This window comes from Canis lupus, chromosome 22, assembly GCF_003254725.2.
Source record: "Canis lupus dingo isolate Sandy chromosome 22, ASM325472v2, whole genome shotgun sequence".
NCBI lineage: Eukaryota > Metazoa > Chordata > Mammalia > Carnivora > Canidae > Canis > Canis lupus.
Window position 1 is genome coordinate 24927034 of NC_064264.1, and position 21785 is coordinate 24948818.

Sequence of the window (21785 nt, forward strand, 5' to 3'; positions counted from 1 at the left end):
GTTATTTTAATTTGCATTTTCCTGATGTGACATAAGGTGGAACATCTTTTCATATGCTTATTTGGCATCAGTGTATCTTCTTTTATGAGGTGTCTGTTAAGGACCTTGGCCTACTTTTGTTGTTATTGTTTAGTTTTTATTTAATAAACATCAACTTAACTCTTCAATCCAGCTAGACTTGGAACGGAGTAAGGAATATATGGAACCCATAGAACAGCAGCAAGAACATAAAGATTATAGGATATTTCAACCAGATGGGGATGAATGGGTGCTCTCTAGAGCTACGGAAAAGGTGGTCTGGTAGTTAAAACACAGGTCAAATTTTTAGATTTGTCCACATTCAGCAATGGTTATCTTCTCACTGGTCCTGCCATTCTTGAACCCAAAGTGTTCCATGACTTCCACAATATCCCTGCCCTATCTCACTTTGCCAAAGATCACATGCTTGCCATCCAACCACTCAGTCTTGGCAGTACAGACAAAAAACTGGGAACCATTTCTGTTGGGCGCAGCATTTGCCACAGACAAGATTCCAGGACCTGTGTTGTGTGCTTCACAATGAAATTGTCATCATTTAATTTCTCCCCATAGATGGACTTGCCACCAGTGCCATTATAATGTCACCACTCTGGCACATAACTCCTGGAATAATCCTGTGAAAGCAGGAAGTTTTCTGCTGTTTTTGGAACTTAAGTCTGCAAACAGTATGAAGGAGATGTGACTTGCAGTCTAGGGCAGTATTGAAGAACATGGTGGGGAGGACCATGGCTGGGTGGGGCCAAGTGGCTGCCTTTGCAAGGACAGACATTGGCCTACTTTCAAATCAGCTTGTTTGTTTACTTATTGTAGAGTTTTAAGAATTCCTTGGATATTTTGAATAACAGTCCTTTATCTGATATATATTTTTCAAATATTTTTTCCCAGTTTATGGTTTTTCTTCTCATTCTCTTGACATTGTCTCTTACAGAAGAGAAGTTTTAAATTTTAAAGCATCCCAACTTCTTAGTTATGTCTGTCATAAATCATGCCTTTTTCTCATACCCAAGGTCTACTAGGTTTTCTCCTATGTGATCTAAGAGTTTTATCCATTGAGATGCTTTAATGTGAAGTGATAATATCAGATTTATATTTATAAAGATCATACTGGCTAATGTCTACAAATGTTTTGAGAAGTACAAAGGTCAATTCAGGGATACAAAGTAAGGATCTATTGCAACTACTCAGGCTGGAAATGATGGTGACTTAGACCAAGGTAATGACATTGGAGGCAGAGTCATGTGTATTTATTCCAAATTTAATGAGAGGTGAGAAGAAGTTTGTAATGATAAGATGACTGTTGATGACTAAGAAGAATGTATCATCAAAATTGCCCTTCACTTTACTGTCCTGGTTAATCCCATACACTATGAAAGACTGTGGAGGAATAAGCATAACTAAAATTTAAATAGAAAATTATGATATAGTGGATCACATTTTACCATATCTTTTAGGCTTGAATGCAACTTAACATTTCCAAAGCAAGTGTTACTTTTAGTGATGGTTGGGAAATAGTATTTCCTGTATATTGAGCACTGCTGCTGAATTACATTATGGATTTTCTTGGTACCTAAATTTATCAAAGTGAAGTCTTGCTACACTTTCAATGTCACCTGGAAAAGAGAACTTCTACGAAGTGAAGAAAGCAGTTGTTGTTTTGTAGAGCGGAAGTCAATGAATTGATTCATGACACCTTCAAATTTTACATATTTAAAAGCAAAAATCAGATTACATAATGCTGCTGAGAAAAAAAACCCCACATAATATAAAAATATAACATATAAGTATAAAATACATATTTTATTTTATTTTTTTAAAGATTTTATTTGTTCGTGAGAGACACCAAGAGAGGCAGAGAAAGAGGCAGAGGGAGAAGCAGGCTCCCTGTAAGGAGCCTGATGTGGAACTCGATCCCAGGACCCCGGGATCATGCCCTGAGCCCAAGGCAGACACTCAATCACTGAGCCACCAAGGTGCTCCTAAAATACATATTTTATATGTGAATTAAAAAAGCACTCAGGAGCCACCAAGGTGCTCCTAAAATACATATTTTATATGTGAATTAAAAAAGCACAAACTATTTGCAAATTGCCAGCTAACCTATTTTTTAAAAAAATATAAAAACAAAATATTAAATGGAAAAATAAAGTAACCATCATAAGAGAAATATATCAAACTCTTAGATATTAGTTTTATACCTTTACATAAATATTTTTGAAAATCTGAATGAAACTGTTGACTTTTGAGGAAATTATAATTTATAAAATATTATCCCAGTAAGGAAACTCTAAGATTTATTTCCACAGAAAACAAATAGATAATATTATCAAAGAGTATCCCCCCAAATAATTTTATAGCTAAATATTGTCAAGTTTAGGTCCAAATAAATAAAGGATATGAAAAGTCATAGAGAAAGCACCACACTGCTGATATCTTAACTAAAAATTGGACAAAGAGGGATCCCTGGGTGGCGCAGCGGTTTGGCGCCTGCCTTTGGCCCAGGGCACGATCCTGGAGACCCAGGATCGAATCCCACGTCGGGCTCCCAGTGCATGGAGCCTGCTTCTCCCTCTGCCTGTGTCTCTGCCTCTCTCTCTCTCTCTCTCTCTCTGTGTGACTGTCATAAATAAATAAAAAATTAAAAAAATAAAAAAATAAAAAAATAAAAATTGGACAAAGAAACATTCCTAGCATTCATGTCACTTATGCAAGAATTCTAAAAAAACATATACTAGCAAACATAAGATAATGCTGTATCAAAAAAATACATCATAATTAAGATTGATCCCAGTAATAAAAGGATGTTTCAACATAATTACAGTGACTATTATATATCTTCATTCAAACAAAGACATTTTTAATATGAAAAGAGTTACTCTTTCATTTACACACATACACACACACACACACACACGGAATAAACCAGGTCTATTTTGAGCAACTGTTAGTTTTTCTTCATGATATTTACATATATTAAATGTGTCATTTTATTTGTATTCGTGCAGTTTTTCCTTCACAACCACATCCCAGGCTAGATTTTAAGTTTCACATAGCAAAGACTCCAACTACCTAATTCACTGTTAGGACCTCTAGGATGAATAAATGAATGAATCTGGTCCCTGGTATTCTATAGAGCTAAATTAACATTTGTTGGATGAATGAAGTAATTCAATATTAATTTAGTGTTATTTCCTGCCATTAAGCTGATCATAACATACGAATTGTGCATGCATTGATACATACACATAGACTGAAAACACACACAAACATACTGTTTTATTCTTAAATATCTTAAGCATATAACATAGTTCATGATTGACTAAAATATTTTATATGAGAATACAGAAAAATAGCATGCAGGAATATATTACTAACAATTAATATGAAATTTGAAAGTAATGGTGTTAGAACAAAGCAAAGGCTATCTCATGCAATTCTCCCCTGCAGAAAATAATAGTTTTTCCGATATTTCAAAATAAAGGGAAAAGATAGGTTACATTTTTCGGATTTTTAAGTGCCTGAAAAATAATAACATGGTGAATAAATTATACAATGTGTGTCCTACCATCTTCATCTGGTGTTCTTACTTACAAACTATCAAAAAGTCCTAGGTAATTCAAGAAATCTATTCCTTAAAAAAATTTTAAATGATACTATGCAAGTGAGGTAATCTTAAAACCTGAGTGGAGCATATTACTATAATTTGAAAATAATATATTTGGGTCTTCTATGAGTTTTAAAAGATTATTTTTTTAATTCATTTAAAGAATCCCATACACCATAATGATGTAAGGAAATACTATCTACACAGGGATAAACATATTACATTAAGATGATTTCATCCACATTATTTTTATTGAAGGAATTACTCCTATATTAACTGATATTTACCTTAGGCTTATTTCTGGAAAGAAGACTGACAGAACAAGTCTCCCTATAAACATGGTGTGGTGGAAATGGCATTGCCTTTTTTTTTTTTTTTTAAGATTGTATTTATTTACACATGAGAGACACAGAGAGAGAGAGAGAGAGAGAGAGAGAGAGAGGCAGAGACACAGGCAGAGGGAGAAGCAGGCTCCATGCAGGGGGGCTGACATGGGACTCAATCCGAGTCTCCAGGATCATGCCCTGGACCAAAGGCAACGTTAAACCACTGAGCCACCCGCTCTGCCCCAGGCATTGCCTTTATAGTTAGGGAAACCTGGCTCTATCACAAACCAGTTTTATGAGGCAACACACCCTTGTGCTTTCACCATCTGGAATGTTATTATGGAGCTTCACAGGTTTATTGTGAATTCAGTATATATTATTACCAAGGGAAAAACGGTTACTGAGAGGATGGCATAAGTGAAAGTGCCTAGCAAACATAAAATATTCACTACATGTTAATTTCCCTCTCTCACTCTCTTTCTCTCTGTCCATCTTTTGAGTGACAAAATCATACTTACTGCTTATTAATAAGAAAGTATTCCTTTTGGCACTTTAGTAAGGAAGTATCTTCAAACTGTTGTTCATTTTGACCAATTAACATGACGGCAATATTAATGTTATTTGGAAGAGGATGAAATTAATAGCAATATCACAGAAATACAATGTTCAGGTTTACAAGCCAGTGACCAAAATGATAAAAACACAGTTTTAAAAAGATTTTATTTATTTATTCATGAGAGACATGGAGAGAGAGGCAGAGACTTAGGCAGAGGGACAAGCAGGATCCCTGCGGGGAGCCAGATGTGGGACTAGATCCCAGGAACCTGGGATCACCATATGAGCCAAAGGCAGATGCTCAACCACTGAGCCACTCAGGCACCCCAAAACACATTTGTATTAATCCTGTAGTATTAAAGAAATCTGTCTCTTTCCAGAGTCTCCTGTCTTGTCTGAGTTTTCCATGGTTAGGCTCAATAACAACCCATGTGAAATGTTCAGTTTTCTGCTCCAAGCCCATCTTAAAACTACAAGGTCACTATCTTTTAGTTATTTGTTATTAATCCTAGTGATATAACTTGTTCATTGAGGAATAATTCTAATGAGAACATTATCAGATAATACTGTGACTAATAATAATAGCTACCTAGAGTTCTATGGCACATGACATACTGTGATTATTTCATTTTTTATGTTGACATATAAGGAAAGGTTTTGTGAAATTCTCAAAACCTGTAACTACCTGACTTCATAGAATGATAGGTGACAGGGCCAAAATTAAGCAGATTTTTTTTTTCTAATACTAAAGGCTTGGAAACCAACAAACAAAAAGCCAAAGCAAAACCAAAACAAAATAAAACAAAATGACAACCACAATTTTAGGATAATATTGGAGTATAGGAAAGGCTATTCTATGTTCCGGGACTGGGAGCACGAGCAACTTGTTTTCTGTATGTCCCACACAGAAAAGCATCCTCAAAGAATCACCAACAATTTATTCCAGAAGGGGAAAAAAAGTTACAAAGTCAGTTATAGAAAAAGACATAAATACCCTTTGATGGAGAGGTGTTGGTAACTAATTTAAATGGCCAGTAAATATGTGGACTCAAGATAAAAGAAAATGAACTTAAATGGCAAGATGTGGGAATAAATTCATGAGGCAAACTCAAAAAGGTCAAAATCTGTGAAATATCAAGGTCTTTTGCATATTTCATGCATATTTATGCTAACCTTGAAAAAATAAGCAGTCTTTTGGATTAGAAATAGGTTTGGACTGAGAATGGGTCAGAATAACTTTGTCATATTTTTTCTTGGCTTAGATATATTCTTATATATATTTTAACTTATATATATTTAAAAACTTTATTTTAAATTAAAAAAAACTTTTTATTTTCAAATTCCTCTGGCAGTGTTTTCTTTTTGACTAAGGGATTTTTGGAAAACGATTAGAAAATACCTTGTTATGGAATATTTCTTCCACTTTGTTGACTTTGGAAAGATAAAAATATAAGTATCTAGAATTATATTTATCCCAGAATTTATTATCAGGAGCTGTCATTGTACATTGAAGTCTTTTAGCACAAAAGATGTGCTAAAATCATGCTCAGATTTCATACATAGTCATACACAGTATTACTTACAGTTTTAAGTATCTTAAGTGCTTATCTTTAAAAGTTTGCATTTAGTTTCTTTTTAAAATTTCAGCTTCATTGTACTATCATCTTTGCAACAGTCATTTAAAATGATTAAAATTATTCTTCATTCTGCAATTCTTGAGGAATATTAAGGAGAGAAAGAGCTGAAAGTGAAAAACAGTTAAACTTTCTACACTTATTCATTTAGTTTTGTTAATAAAGATTATTTGATGGGTTGGGGGATGGAGTAATTCGGTGATGGGCATTAAAGAGGGCATGTGATGGGTACATGGGAGGTTCAGTGGTTGAGCATCTTGCCTTTGGCTCAGGGTGCGATCCCAGAGTACTGAGATGGAGTGCTGCATCAGGTTCCCCATGGGGAGCCTGCCTCTGCCTACGTCTCTGCCTCTCTCTGTGTCTCTTTCTTGAATAAGTAAATAAAAATCTAAAATAAAAAAAAAAAAGAGGGCATGTGATATGATAAGCACTGGGTGTTATATACAACTGATAAATTATTGAATATTACATCTGAAAATAAGTATGTGGTCCATCTTGGTTAATTGAATTTAAATAATAATAATAAAAAAAGATTGAGTGATCATAGAACTTTAGAACTGGAAGAAGCTTTTTAGAAAAAAGAGGACCAGGGATCCCTGGGTGGCTCAGTGGTGTAACGCCTGCCTTAGGCCCAGGGTGTGATCCTGGAGTCCAGGGATCAAGTCCCACATCGGGCTCCCTGCATGGAGCTTGCTTCTCCCCCCACCCCCCTCTCAATCTCTCTATCTCTCATGAATAAATATAAATAAAATCTTTACAAAAAATAGAAAGGAAATAACCATAGGAATTAAATGTGCAATTTGTAAGACTACAGGTGTTATAGGTGGTGCTGTGTGGAATGGGGAGGTCTTGGGTCCTGTGGCCTCTGTCCAGCCATCCATGGGTCAACACCAGAGGCGCTTAGTCTCATCACAAGAAAATAATTCAAGGAAAGAATAGACAGTGGTTGAGCAGTGTAGGTGTAGAGTTTATTAAGGAGAGAGCACACTGAAGCTATGAGCAGGAGAGCAGGAGAGCTCAAGGGAGAGCTACACCTGGAGTTTGAGTCTCTACCTTTTATTGACAGTTGTTAATTAAGGAGTGGGATATTTATTATTTGAGGGGGGTAGATTTCTTTGGGTTCTGGGTTTCATGCTTTTTCTTCCTTACTGGGTCAGAGTCTCTGAGTGACTTGTTTCAAACTTGTCTGGTTTGATCTGGCTTCTTGTGGCCTTGCTTGTAGAATGCTACCAGGGCAGATTGCTAACTTTCCTGATAACAGGCCACAAGAAGCCAGATCCCACAAGACTGTCCCCTACTCCACTTTAGATGCCAGCTACAAGTTCAGATCATTACCTATACTTCTCATTGACTGTCTAGGTCCCAACAGTTGCCACCTCAGGTTTGATTAATTTGCTAGAACGCCTCACAGAACTCAGAGAAATATTTACTTACTAAATCATCAGTTTAAAATAAAAAGTATAACTCAGAAACAACCAGGTAGAAGGGAGGGATAATAGAGCAAGGTATGGGGAAAGGGCTTGGAGCTTAAGTGACCTCTTCAAGCACGCAATTCTTCCAGCGCTCCCACAAGTATTCACCAACTTGGAGCCTCTCAGAATCCAATGCCTTTGGGTTTTTATGGAGGCTGCATTACATGGCATGATTGATTAAGTCATTAATCACTGGTGATGGATTCAAGCTCTAGTACCTCCACCCTTGCTACAGAGGTAGGAAGGTGGTGTCAGGGAAAATTCCAAACCTCCATTCACATGGTCAGTTCTCCTGGCAACCAGCCCCCATCCTTAGGTGCATTCCAAATATCACCTCATTTACATAATTTAAAAGACACCTTTAAGCTCTCATCACTTAGGAAACTTAAGGGTTTTAGGAGTTCCAGAAAAGGAATAAAGACCAGGTATATTTTTATTCTATTCACAATACCACATCCCTGACAGGGAAAAAATAAGTGTTCCCTTCAACTGAGCAGTCTAGCAATCATGGTAATCAATTATAAGGTCCTATAGACTACACCATAATATTTTTGTTTCTATGTATTTGCACATCGTTCTATGTATTTGTTTCTTTAGTTTAAAATGTTGTCTTTCCAAACCTACCCTCCATCTTGGCCTGATGTAAAGACACACGGTAATAAAACTTATAAGTAAAATCTTGTTTTAAAAAGATTTTATTATAAGATCTCTATTTCAAAAAGACAAGACTTTATTGGATGATATTAAAGAAATGTTTGATAGATTTGAAAAATTCCACAAGTGTTATTGGAGAAGATTCAATATTTTAAATATGATATTTTCCCATAAATACAAAATTTAGCATTAAATTAAAAAAACCTTACAAGGAAATATTTTTGTGTTTGATTATTTACATGTATGTGTGTGTGTTTGTGTTTATATACATATGCATGTGTCTGGATAGCACCTAAAAGATGCAATAATGGAATCAATTTTAAAACAATATGCTGCAGCAAAGATTAGACATGAATGTAAGCACTTAATTTACTCTCTATCAATATTAGTTCTTCTTATTATTATTACTTTGTATGAACATTTGCCTTTTTTACACTGGGCATATATTATTTCCTAATAATCAAAAAGTTATTTCATAAATATAAAATTCAATTGATTTAAAAATCTGGGAAAAAGCCCCAAAGAGATTCAGCTTAAATATAGTTTATTTTATGAAGCCATTTCTGATATCTCTGATCAATCATATATCCCTGAACAGTGAATGACTCTCCTGCATAGGCCATTATATATGACAGATGGAACCTAATTATTATGAAGTATCTCTTATAAACCAGGCACTCTGCTAAGTATTAAGTGCATTATCTTAATCTTCAATTTTATTATCAGCTTATAAATGACGAACCACTTACATGCATTTACATAGCTCCTAAGATTTTGATCTACATTATTTTGACTTCTAGGACCAAATTTCCAAGTTTTAGCACCTGAAAACATTGAGCACACAGTGGTAATAGATATATACTTAATGAATAACTAAATTCACTAAATGTATATATTCCACCATAATATTGAAGGGAGTGTAATCATCTAGCCATTTCCATTCTGTCCCTTAAATTCCCCAGTGCATGTCTTTTGGTTTCTTTTGAATGAACTTGAGTTACCATTATTTATTTAAAAATATCTGGAATGATATTTACATGACATAGTCTCAGTGGATTCAAAGGAAGAAGAGTCCACAAAGAACAATCAGAATGAAAGGGGTGAACTTTTCAAATTCCACTCTCCATAATGACAAAACACATAGATAATACATTTATTAGTTTGAGCTTAGGCTACCTGGAGAATATACTTGAGGAGTTAAAAATAAGGATTCATAGGCTAGATTCACATTTCGTCTGGAGCTTAGGAGAAAGTATGGCTGATGTGCTGTAGGTTTAACAAATTCCTCAGTCACATAACGTCTATATTCTATTTAACATTCTTTCAATTCTTCTCCTCAATGTTTTTACCTGCCCGTATATTTCTATTTTCTCCTCTCTTTATTTTTCATGTCTTGTATCCCCAAACACAACTTACTTAGGTCCTTGGACATAAGTCTTTCCCTAAGACTAAAGAACAAAAACGAAATACTTAGCTTTGTCCATTTGAATACATTTCATTATTTTATGAATTATTCCCAAACCTTCTCACTCAGGCTCCAGTTCTGGGTTATGTAATAGCCCTGCAGATATGGCAGGCTAATAATTGGATGAAATCAACCAGAGCTGAGTTTTCTCAGTTTCTTATTTTTCTCATTCCCTGTTCAAGTAGCTAATAGGCTGTATATTATATACCTTAGGAAATAAGTGTGTTCATTCAAAAAATTAAAGGAGAAGAAGGCAGGGAGTGAGGGAGAGAGGAAGTTGAAGTGTAGGGAAGAAAGGAGAAGAGGGGCAGAAATAAGAGGAGGAAGGCAGAAATGAGGAATGATCTTGTAAGGTGTTTAAGGAGATCATGATAGATATTGAGTGTCAGGAGAGATGAAAAGGAGATGAGAACAGCAAGATCAACGGGATCCAATAGATGTTCTTGTTCTGTTTCTTGGGCAAAATGATATAAAAGCAGCATGTCATCTTCTACTTCCTCTCTACTCCCCCAAAAAAGAAGTCTGTATTTTTTATCTAGGCGAAGGATACAATAGATTTCAACATCTTAGGATGACATCAAAGCAACAGAGAGGTCACTGTATCCCAAAGAGATGTTAGAGAAGCAGCAAGGAGAGAAATGGGCTGCAAAAAGCCAGGAGATGCACATGAAGGATTTTGAATTTACTTCTGTGAACTAAGGGCTTGGACTAGATGTAAAACTCTTTTCCCCACTCCTCTAGCCACTACCTTAACAAAAAGGAGCTCAAAGTAGATACGGCTTTGACTTTTCTAAAAATTAAAGGATATTATAGATGTCACATAGTTGAGAATCATGCCCACTTAAATTGAAAAAATAAAAAGATGTAGTGAGCTTGATGGACCCAGAAACAAAGGCTGCTATACAGAGAAGTACTAGCTAGTGTCCCCATCTACAGAGTTCTAACGTGTTAGCTGCCTTGGCTGCCTTATAATGAACTACTCTGATTTACAGAATTATCACATCTGGGCACTTAACTGTTTTAATAATGGAAGAGTTGCAATTTGGCCTAAGAAAACATAACATATTTTTATCATGAAAATTATAGTAGCATTATAGGACTATGTATCAGTTTTTATTGTGAGTGCATTGACCTCTGAAGTCGATCTACAGATATCTTCAAATAAATATGTGGCTTATTTTAGGGATTTCATTTGTACTTTGAAGGCTCTGATTTTGACTAATTCTCAGAAATGTACTTCTGGTGAAGTTACCCAAATGTACATCTTAGGTTTCAACAATTCTCTTTATAGGGAAGTAGATCCTTAGAACTTATTTTTTTCAATTAAGGGAACAACTTGTCTTTGTGAAATGGAATATTTTTTTTCTTTTTTAAAAACTTTTTAAAAATATTTTGTTTATTTATTTGAGAGACAGAGAGAAAAACATGAGCAGGATGAAGGGCAGAGGGAGAAGCATACTCCTTTCTGAGCACTCCTGGAACTCTGAGTTCATCATCTGAGCCAAAGACAGATGCTTATCTGACTGAGCCAGCCAGGAGACCCTGTATTTCCTTTTAAAGAAAGAAATTATTAGACAGCCACATGAAGAATGAAACTAGACCATTCTCTTACACCATACACAAAGACAAAGTCAAAATGGATGAAAGATCTAAATGTGAGACAGGAATCCATCAAAATCCTAGAGGAGAACACAGGCAACACCTTTTTTGAACTTGGCCACAGCAACTTCTTGCAAGATACATCCATGAAGGCAAGGGAAACAAAAGCAAAAAATGAATTACTGGGATTTAATCAAGATAAAAAGCCTCTGCACAGCAAAAGAAACAGTCAACAAAACTAGCAGACAACCTACAGAATGGGAGAAGATATTTGCAAATGACCTATCAGATAAACCGCTAGTATCCAAGATCTATAAATGACTTATTAAACTCAACACCAAAGAAACAAACAATCTAATAATGAAATGGGCAAAATACATGAACAGAAATTTCACAGAGGAAGACATAAACATGGTCAACAAGCACATGAGAAAATGCTCCACATCACTGGCCATCAGAGAAATATAAATCAAACCCACAATGAGATACCACCTTACACCAGTGAGAATGGGGAAAATTAACAAGGCAGGAAACAACCAATGTTGGAGAGGATGTGGAGAAAGGGGAACCCTCTTGCACTGTTGGTGGGAATGTGAACTGGTACAGTCACTCTGGAAAACTGTGTGGAGGTTCTCAAAGAGTTAAAAATAGAGCCTGCCCTACGACCCAGCAATTGCACTGCTGGGGATTTACCCCAAAGATATAGATGCAGTGAAATGGCAGGACACCTGCACCCCAGTGTTTATAGCAGCAATGGCCACAATAGCCAAACTGTGGAAGGAACCTCGGTGCCCATTGAAAGATGAATGGGTAAAGAAGATGTGGTTTATGTATACAATGGAATATTACTCAGCTATTAGAAATGACAAATACCCACCATTTGCTTCAATGTGGATGGAACTGGAGGGTATTATGCTGAGTGAAATAAGTCCATCGGAGAAGGACAAACATTATATGGTCTCGTTCATTCGGGGAATATAAAAAATAGTGAAAGGGAATAAAGGGAAAAAGAGAGAAAATGAGTGGGAAATATCAGAGGAAGACAGAAAATGAGAGACTCCTAACTCTGGAAAGGAACAAGGGGTGGTAGAAGGGGAGGTGGGCGGGGGATGGGGTGACTGGGTGACGGGCACTGATGGGGGCACTTGATGGGATGAGCACTGGGTGTTATGCTATATGTTGGCAAATTGAACTCCAATAAAAATAAATAAATAAATAAATAATAATAAATAAATAAATAAATAATAAATAAATAAATATAAAAAATAAAGAAATTATTCTTAATTTTCAAACTGTTTCCACTTTCAGTTGGAATAAATGAACTAAATGACAATCTGGAATAAGAATACTGTCATGGTTAACTCATGTGAGAAAGAATAAAGTTTCGTTGTAAAAGTGAGATTTGTGTATATGCTATTTGCTTCAAGCTGTTTAAAATGTTTAAAAATGAAAGAACTTGTTTCAGTTGTTCAAAAATGAAAGAACTTTTTTTTAAGATTTATTTATTTTGTTTATTTATGATAGACATAGAGAGAGAGGCAGAGACATAGGAGGGAGAAGCAGGCTCCACGCCGGGAGCCCAACGTGGGACTCGATCCTGGGACTCCAGGATCACACCCTGGGCCAAAGGCAGGCGCTAAACCGCTGAGCCACCCAGGGATCCCCTGAAAGAAAGAACTTTTTAAAGATATTCTGAAGATTTTTTCAGCTTCAGTGAGGTATAATTGACAAATAAAATTGTAAGATATTTAAAGTCTAAACAATGATGATATATGTATACATTGTGAAAGTAAAATCTTGCAGATTGATGTCAATAGATATTATGCTATATTCCTCTGACTTTATGTCACATAGTTTTTCATATATTAAGATCACAAACTGAGATACATCTCCTAGTCACTGGCATCTTGCAGTGGGGACTTTTGTCTACAGCAGCAGTCATGAAGTAGTTAACAATGATTACACAAGTTCTTAAAATTACCAGCATCAAGACTTAGAGAATAAGTATGAGTAGCTTTGAGAAAAATCTTAAAGACAATAGCAGAGCACCAACCACAGGGAGACAAATAATATGAAAAGGAAGGGAAGTCGTGATTTAGAAATGTGTTTTAAAATATTCCTAAAGCATGAATCTAAAATTATCTTGGTGTACATAAGTGCAAACGTGCCTAAGAACTTGGAATTGATAGCTACTAGTTCTTTATGGATTTCTTTAAAGTCTTGCAACACCAATATCTTTGATGGTACGGTCTTATGTGGCAGAAAAACTGACATCAATAACTCTGAGTAGCAAAGTATCTCAGAAGTATTTGATGTTAGATGAAAAGATTTTGAAATACCTTATATAATTTATTATGCTTGTATTTTCCTATTTTTGTATTTGCATTTAAGTGATAAAGTCTATGTTTAAGCAAGTATAGAATAGCTTATTTGATAAGTATAAAAATCAATTTTATTTTACCTTTCTTAGTCATATATCAATAATGGAGCTTCCTAGAATTAACTCTGTCTTAGATTTGGTGAAATATAAAATATGCCTATATGTAAGACAGAGTTAGATCAATATAAGCATGCTTCTATATATATTCACACTAACTATTTAGCTGTATACAAATAGTTAATATATTTTTATAAAATATACTTGACAGACCTTAAATTATTTGGTAACTTTAGGCATGTATTTTTAAAATTCCCCTTGGCTCATTAGATTATAAAAACTACAGTCAATAGAAAAATTAAAGTAATACTACACAGGATATTTTTAGCCTTTATATCTTTTTAAGTAGACCTATAGTTACTGAAAACTAAGCATACTTTACAGGTTTATCCTGAGCCCATGTTGCCCAACCACATATTGATTCATAAACAAAGACTGATGCAAAAGGAATCCAGTTCAGAATGTACTGAACACCCACTATCCTTGGCACTGAGCTAAAGGTTAAAAATGTACAGATGAATATACAGTACATCGTCCCTGATTTAAAAAAATAAACTTACAAATTGAAAATGGAAACGGTGTACATCTCCCATATTTCAGTGTGATGGAATGAAATACCAATTAGTTTGGAATAAGGTGCTGCTTACTATCAAATAGAGAACTATCAAATCTGCCTCAGGAAGAGAGTTATTGAGAGTTAGCGAGAACTCAAGGGACCATTACAATGAAGTCAGTCATAAATGATAAGTTGGATTTCACCTGGTAGTGAAATGCAAAAGGTTGTTCCTGTAAAGGACATGAATAAAGGCAAGTATGTGTGTTGAAGGAACAATTCATGTAACTGGCACGCAGGACAGAAATAAAAATTTTGTGCCTGAGGCTGGAAAAGTGCATTTTTAAAGGACCTGAATTAGGGTCATTAAACACTTTACTCAATGTCCTCAGTAGAAATTCTTTTTCAGCAAGCATTTTTTCGATCATTTACATTTTAAAAATGTATTTTGTGGACGCTTGGGTAGCTCAGTGGTTGAGCCTCTGCCTTCCCCTCAGGGCATGATCCCGGGTCCAGGATTGAGTCCTATATCAGGCTCCTTGTGGGGAGCATGCTTCTCCTTCTTCCTGTGTGTCTGCCTCTTTCTCTGTGTCTCTCATGAATAAATAAATAAAATCTTTAAAAAAAGAATTTGGGATCCCTGGGTGGCGCAGCAGTTTAGCGCCTGCCTTTGGCCCAGGGCGCGATCCTGGAGACCCGGGATCGAATCCCACGTCGGGCTCCTGGTGCATGGAGCCTGCTTCTCCCTCTGCCTATGTCTCTGCCTCTCTCTCTCTCTCTCTCTGACTATCATAAATAAATTTTAAAAAAATTAAAAAAAAAATAATAATAAAAGAATTTAAAAAAGTATTTTGTTTCCAAATTGGAATTCTTTTTACTTCTGGCTACCAGTCTCTTTATATTAAAATAGTAAAAGGATATCATTTTTATACGCCAAATTGCCAAATATTAGACAGTCTACAATGTCTATCATTGGTGAGTATGTAGAGCACAGGAATATGTAAGTACTACTATTGGTTATGTAAATACTTAGGGAATTTTTTGAAGTCATATAGTAAAATTAAAAATACATACACTGAGATGGCTGGGTGGCTCAGTGGTTGAACAACTGCCTTTGGCTCAGGGCATGATCCCAGGGTTCTGGGATCAAGTCCCCATCAGACTCCCTGCAGGGAGCCTGCTTCTCCCTCTGCCTATGTCTCTGCCTCTCTCTCTCTCTGTGTCTCTCAAGAATAAATAAAAAATTTTTTAAAAAGAAAAAAAATACGTGTTTGTTTTTTCTTTTTTTTTTTTTCTTTTTTGGTAAGAATGCTTTTAAGTGATTATGCTTAACACAAACTCTAAGGGTAAATAAGAAGAAAGCCAGGCCAGAGTCTGGAAGTCAAGTCAGAAATTTATTTCAACTGTTGATATAAGAGAACCTTGAGCCAAAATTCAGAACTGCAATGAATTTGAATAAGGAGGTATGTTAGATATTAGACTCAAAATTTTGTAAAATTGAAAGCCTGTAATGACTGACTGGTTATACAAGATGAAGACAGATCCCTGATCATAACTTCTGAAAGCTATATTTCTACATCTATATATTTTTATATTAATTTGTAAAAACAGATATGGGCAATAAGAAGTGATGAGTAGATAATTCCTAGTAAAAAAATCCATTCATTTCATAGTTCTTTAATGAATCTGAAAGAGTTGTTTTTTTTTAAGAGGAATCACCTGGATGATTGTCACCAGTCACTACTATATTTTCCCTATCTATAATTCAGCTTGGGGTGTTTTCAGTTTGCTTTAAAAAATAAATTTACAGCAACAAATGCTGTTGTCTGTGTTATGGAGGAAAGAATACACAAGAAAATGTTTGAAATAAATTTCAGTTAAAAATGTATTTGAAAAATACAAAATAACTTTTGGTCAACACAGTCAGCAGCTGAATTTTTATAGAATTTTCTTTTTTCCAGGTATTCACATCAATACATTTTCAGGTAAGGTGGTTGTTACTAAGTCATGTTTTAATGGATAAGGAAAATAATTCCCCTAGAGGTTAAATAAATGAGCAATGGCCTTAGCCAGAAGTGGTAGATCTAGAATTCAGTTTTAAGAGCCACTATACACCATTTGTTCCACTAAGTCACACATATGCAATATTTACAGTACATATCTACCTGTAAGCAAGAACTAATTTTCATAAGACTCTGAAAATACATATAAAATATCTTTATTTATATGGGTTGTTTCCTTTATGCCACTCAGGCATGCAGATATTTTATTTTCTATAAGAGCAAAAAAAGGTCATAAATTATTTCTTGGTCAGCAAAATGTGTTATTTTGAGATATACTCACATGTAGCATTGATTATTATATTTTATGTTTAGAACATAATTTTATTTTAATGTGTTTTAATAAAATTGCTATTGCAAGCTACCTTCTGTGAACAAAGGCTAATTAAAGTCTATGTAATGCAATATTCAATTTCTACTGTATTTATTTCTGGGTCCCTTGGGGCTTCTAATTTCATTTCCTAAGACATAATTTTTTCATTATAAATGGACATTTTACTCGATGCAGTAAAGTGCATCTTTACTACAGCTAGTTTTCCCATTGGTGATCCTGGTCTAGTATCATGGAACATTTGATTGTTTTTGTCCCTCTGAGTAAATAAGGGAAGCACTCCATCTCTCAAGAAAACTCATAAACCTGACTCCTTTTAAAGGAAGCTCATCCTATAAATCTCTTCTAGTCCATTGCAATCTTCTACATTGTTCTTTTAGACTGTTAACTGTACATTCTCAACATCAGTGAAAAAAAATGCAATGTGTACTTACTAAGAAAGAATGTTTCTGAGAGGTTTAGTTCCAAAATTTATATTCATCTCATATCTTTCAAGAAAATAAACGCTATGAGAAGTGCCATTTCTAACATTACAAGAACACTTGGAGAGTTCTTAATAAAACCATAGTGACAAAAGGAAGTGCTTTGTCCTCTGTTGGTTTTGCTAGAAGGAAAATGCTATAAACTGTTTTCCAGCATCCTTGTATCTAGGTAATATAACAATTACAAAGATTTCAAAGGATAGGAGTTGTAATAATCCTTATCAAGCAACACTTGCCATAAACTAAATCTACACTTGAGGCCAACTGCGACTTATATGGATTAGTGATCCCAGGAAAATGGCGTAGCTTAACTTCTGCAGACATTTTCAACATTATTGTGAAGAGATTACCTATTTTGCCTTTGGGCTTATGAATCAGATTTTTTTTATTATAATGACAATATTGAAGATTATTGAGTCAGGAAGACTCTGACATCTATAGTCATTGTCTAAGAAAGGTTTGCTTGATTATAAAAATATATACATATTCTAATATATATATTCCTATATACTCTAGGTGCAAAATCTCTGTACTAATTTTTTCTAGATAATCTGACACGTTATTATTATGTATTTACTGATTTGTAGAATTTGTAAAGTATATAAACTGTTCTTCCTTTTATTAAGAAACATAAAGATTCAAATGCTCAATTAGAAATACCAACAATAGGATTACTGTGTAACAGGACATTTATCCACAAATAAATGATTGCCAAATGCCCTCTGATTTCTTATACTTTAAATACTCAGAGGATCTTCAATTGTCTATTTGGCAAGTATCACAAATAATGGCAGTTATCATATAATCTCAGCAACAGAATTGACTGGGAAAAAAACATTTTCTTCTTTGAAAAAATATAATTCTATATATTTTTATTATTCTCCTTCAGAAGTTATTACTTAAACAATATTATTCTTGATAAAGTATAATGTATTTAATAATTCTTATTTTGTGCATCAAAAATAAAAGGTGCTGGGACACCTGAGTGGCTCAGTGGTTGAGTGTCTGCCTTCAGCTCAGGATGTGATCCCGGGGCCCAGGATTGAGTCCCACATCGGACTCCTTGCAGAGAGCCTGCTTCTCCCTCTGCCTATGTCTCTGTGTCTCTCTTTCTGTATCTCTCATGAATAAATAAAATCATTAAAAAGTAAAATAAATAAAAGTTCCTCTATAATTTGCAAATGACTTATTTTCCTCTGGACAAGCTGCTGCACAGCAGTTACATCACTATGCTGACATATACCTTTTTGACATAATATAGAAGAGTAGGTCTGATTTGGCAATATAAAAGCTGATAATCAGAAAGCACTAAGAGGTCAATTTAATATTTATTAATTTAAAAATTTAAATGTAATAAATAAATTTTATCTCAATGATTACTGGGTATGACTTCCCTGGGAAGTTTTCAAGTTATATTCTTAAAGTATTTTCAGGCAGAAAAGGCCAAGATGATCATGGTTCATTGCCCTCAAAACTATACATGTATTTGTGATTTACTTTCATTTCCTCATCCCCACTAGTCATCTGTTAAAAAGATTAAAGTATGGATGCAAAATTCTAACAAAATATGTCTATAAATATTTTTAAATATTACCAATAGAACTAGCCCAGTCTATTTTGCTTCCCAGGTAGACACTGCAAATGTCACCAGTCAAATGGACAAAGCCTCCGTTTTTTGTTTCTCTTGTGAATTAAAGGAGCATATCCTGTTCTCTTCATGTTTGAGTATGAAGTCTTGGTCCTTAACCCAGCATCACCTTAACTGCATATTAATAAAATATACTGAAGACTGGAGAGTGAATCATCAAAGATCCACTTGCAAATCTTTCCAGTTATTGCTAGTCAGAATTTCCATATCTCAGGGGGTAACATGGGAAACTTGCATTGTTCCCTCTGATTGACTCACTGACTAAAGACCCAGGTAAATAAGCTTGAAGATAAGTGTTTCTTTCTCCTCCTGGTTAAGTGAATGTGCTCATAACTATTTCGGTAACTCAAGAGAGAAGATCCAGTTACAAATTTCTTAATTGTATATAAATCAATAGGACATTTGCTGGTGACAAACAAAACAGAGAGTACTGGTGATGTAGAGATGATAACCAGCTATAAGCAGTGTATTTGCACATCAATAGTGATGTCATAACTACCAGAGCAAGCTTAACTGCAAAGAATAATTCATTTTGGGGATTGATTTCCGTTGTCCTTAATGAGTTTGACTGAGGAAAGCAATTTTTTTCTGTTAATACTAAACTTAATGCTATGTATCTTTAGCTTCAAAGAGTGTGTATATATATAATACAAAAGAACAAAGTTCTATACACAGGTAGGCAAATGGTAAATGTAACAAGCTCAATTTTTCCACCTCTTTGCTACTGTCTTGTTGGATTATGTACCTTTGAAATGTCAAGCATCTAAGCTTCAGATTTGCATTTTCAATAGAATCCCTGTTTCATTTAAACTTTATCCTGGTCAACTGAAAAGATGCTGCATCTTAATTTCCTCCCATTTTGCATTTTAAAGAGCTCATATTCAAACATGGACATATGACCAAAAGTGTGCTTTGTAATACTACTTCCATTTAAATCGCTTACCTAAAATAAATGAAAGTATATAATTTTGATTCAGGTTTTAACTTCTTTTTGCACATACCATTTAATATTCACTTATGGTTGTATATTAAAACTTAACTAATTTTCTTTAATAGATGCATATTTTCATATGGGAAATTAGACATTATTACTGAATAATTTGTTTACTTCTTTCTGGTCTCAGAATTGCTTTTTGAAATGTCTTATTTCCTACATATATTTTCTGGCAATGTAGTTTTTAATCACCCTTTAATCACCCATGCCCAATCGCATATTTAGCACAATATATTTGGCTACCTGATGATGGATTCAAGGAATTCAGTTGTTTAGATAAGAAGAGAATAAAATAATGAGAACTTTCTTTATAAATGGGTGCATTGGTAGAGTGTCTCTGTCAAGATGCCTATAATTTTATCATTTGAATGTTCATGTACTTAGGTTAAGTCTTAAAGTACTGTAATTAGGAGTATGGCTTAAGTCTTAATAGTAATAAGCCTATGTTTCACAAACTGGGAGGTGAATCCTCAGTAGGGTTGGAGGGGATGTTGGTGAGTACCTAAGTATAGAAGAATAACTTGGTAGATTTTTTCTGGAATAGCAAATTTACCAAATGGTGAGTAATTTTAAAGGAATATAATCATAACAAAGATTGCTGTACATAGAAGAGAGCTGACTATAAAATGCACATTAATTTTTAAGTGGATCATTAGAAATCTCACAGTGATTATGGAAATTTTTGGATAGTGTCCTTACTCCCAGTCCAGTTCCCACTCATCTCCCTCCTTGCTATTACAATTTGTCTGTAAGTGCAAATCATCAAGATTAGTCAAGTCCTAAACTGAAAATTCTAAAAAGGGTTTAAGACTGTAATAAAATTAAAATAATTTTTCTTAGTTACAAGTGTCAGCCTCCCCCTTTTTCCCCATCATTCTGTTTCTGCAAATAATACAGGATTTCACAGTATCAGTAAGATCTTACACTATTTCATGTTACTAGTCATCAACACAGGTATGTTAAGCATACCTTAACACTCACGTTCCAAGGCAATTGCGATGTGTTGGACATAGGCAGAACCTGAGATTATTGATACACAGTGAACTGAGAAATCAAGGCTGGAGACAGAATCATGTATGCTGAAGCAAGAAAAGATAAGAGTGAGAGATGAGATAGAAAGAGAACACTTGAATTAGAGAAGCTTTGTGATAAGAAAAGAAACAACACATCTGCTTGAGCAGGTCACACACCCACTTTTAAGGCTATGTCTCAAAGATACATTTGGCATCTGAGCAGATTTCTCGGAGGCTAGTCAGTCCCAAGAATAAGCACCAAATACCAGACAAATAAATCTCTTATACACAAACCCCCAGGCCTTCATATGTATATGTGTATGCATAAGCATGCTCACATCAACACACACACACACACACACACACACACATTATTTTATATCATTTATGAGAAACTTTTGCTGAAGATTACCAAAATAACATGACCAGCTATAGAAGCAAGCAAGCTATAGAAAACACTAGGTCTTTTTTTTTTTTTTAAGATTGTTTTTATTTATTCATGAGAGGCACAGAGAGAGAGGCAGAGACATAGGCAGAGGGAGAAGCAGGCTCCCCACAGGGAGCCCATTGAGGGACTCAATTCCAGGACCCTGTGATCACACCCGAATCCAAAGGCAGATGCTCAACCACTGAGCCACCTAAGTGTCCCCAAAACACTAGGTCTTTGAAGAAAGTATGAAAGGAAATTACCAATGGGTAAAAAATTAGCAGTTAATGACAATAAAAGACGACCGGTGGTACCAAGAAAAAAACCTCTCAATTTTTTTTTTAAATAGTTCTTTCATTTATTCATGAGAGACACACAGAGAGAGGCAGAGACATAGGCAGAGGGAGAAGCAGGCTCCCTCTGAGGAGTCTGATGCGGGACTTGATTCCAAGACTCTGGATCAGAACTTGAGCCAAAGGTAAATGCTCTAGCCTT

At 34.9% G+C, this 21785-nt stretch overlaps 1 pseudogene; it reads right to left on the reverse strand.

Annotated features, from left to right (window-relative positions):
- Positions 1–324: 324 nt before the first annotated feature.
- LOC112655931 (peptidyl-prolyl cis-trans isomerase A-like) lies at positions 325–637 on the reverse strand (annotated as a pseudogene).
- Positions 638–21785: the final 21148 nt, after the last annotated feature.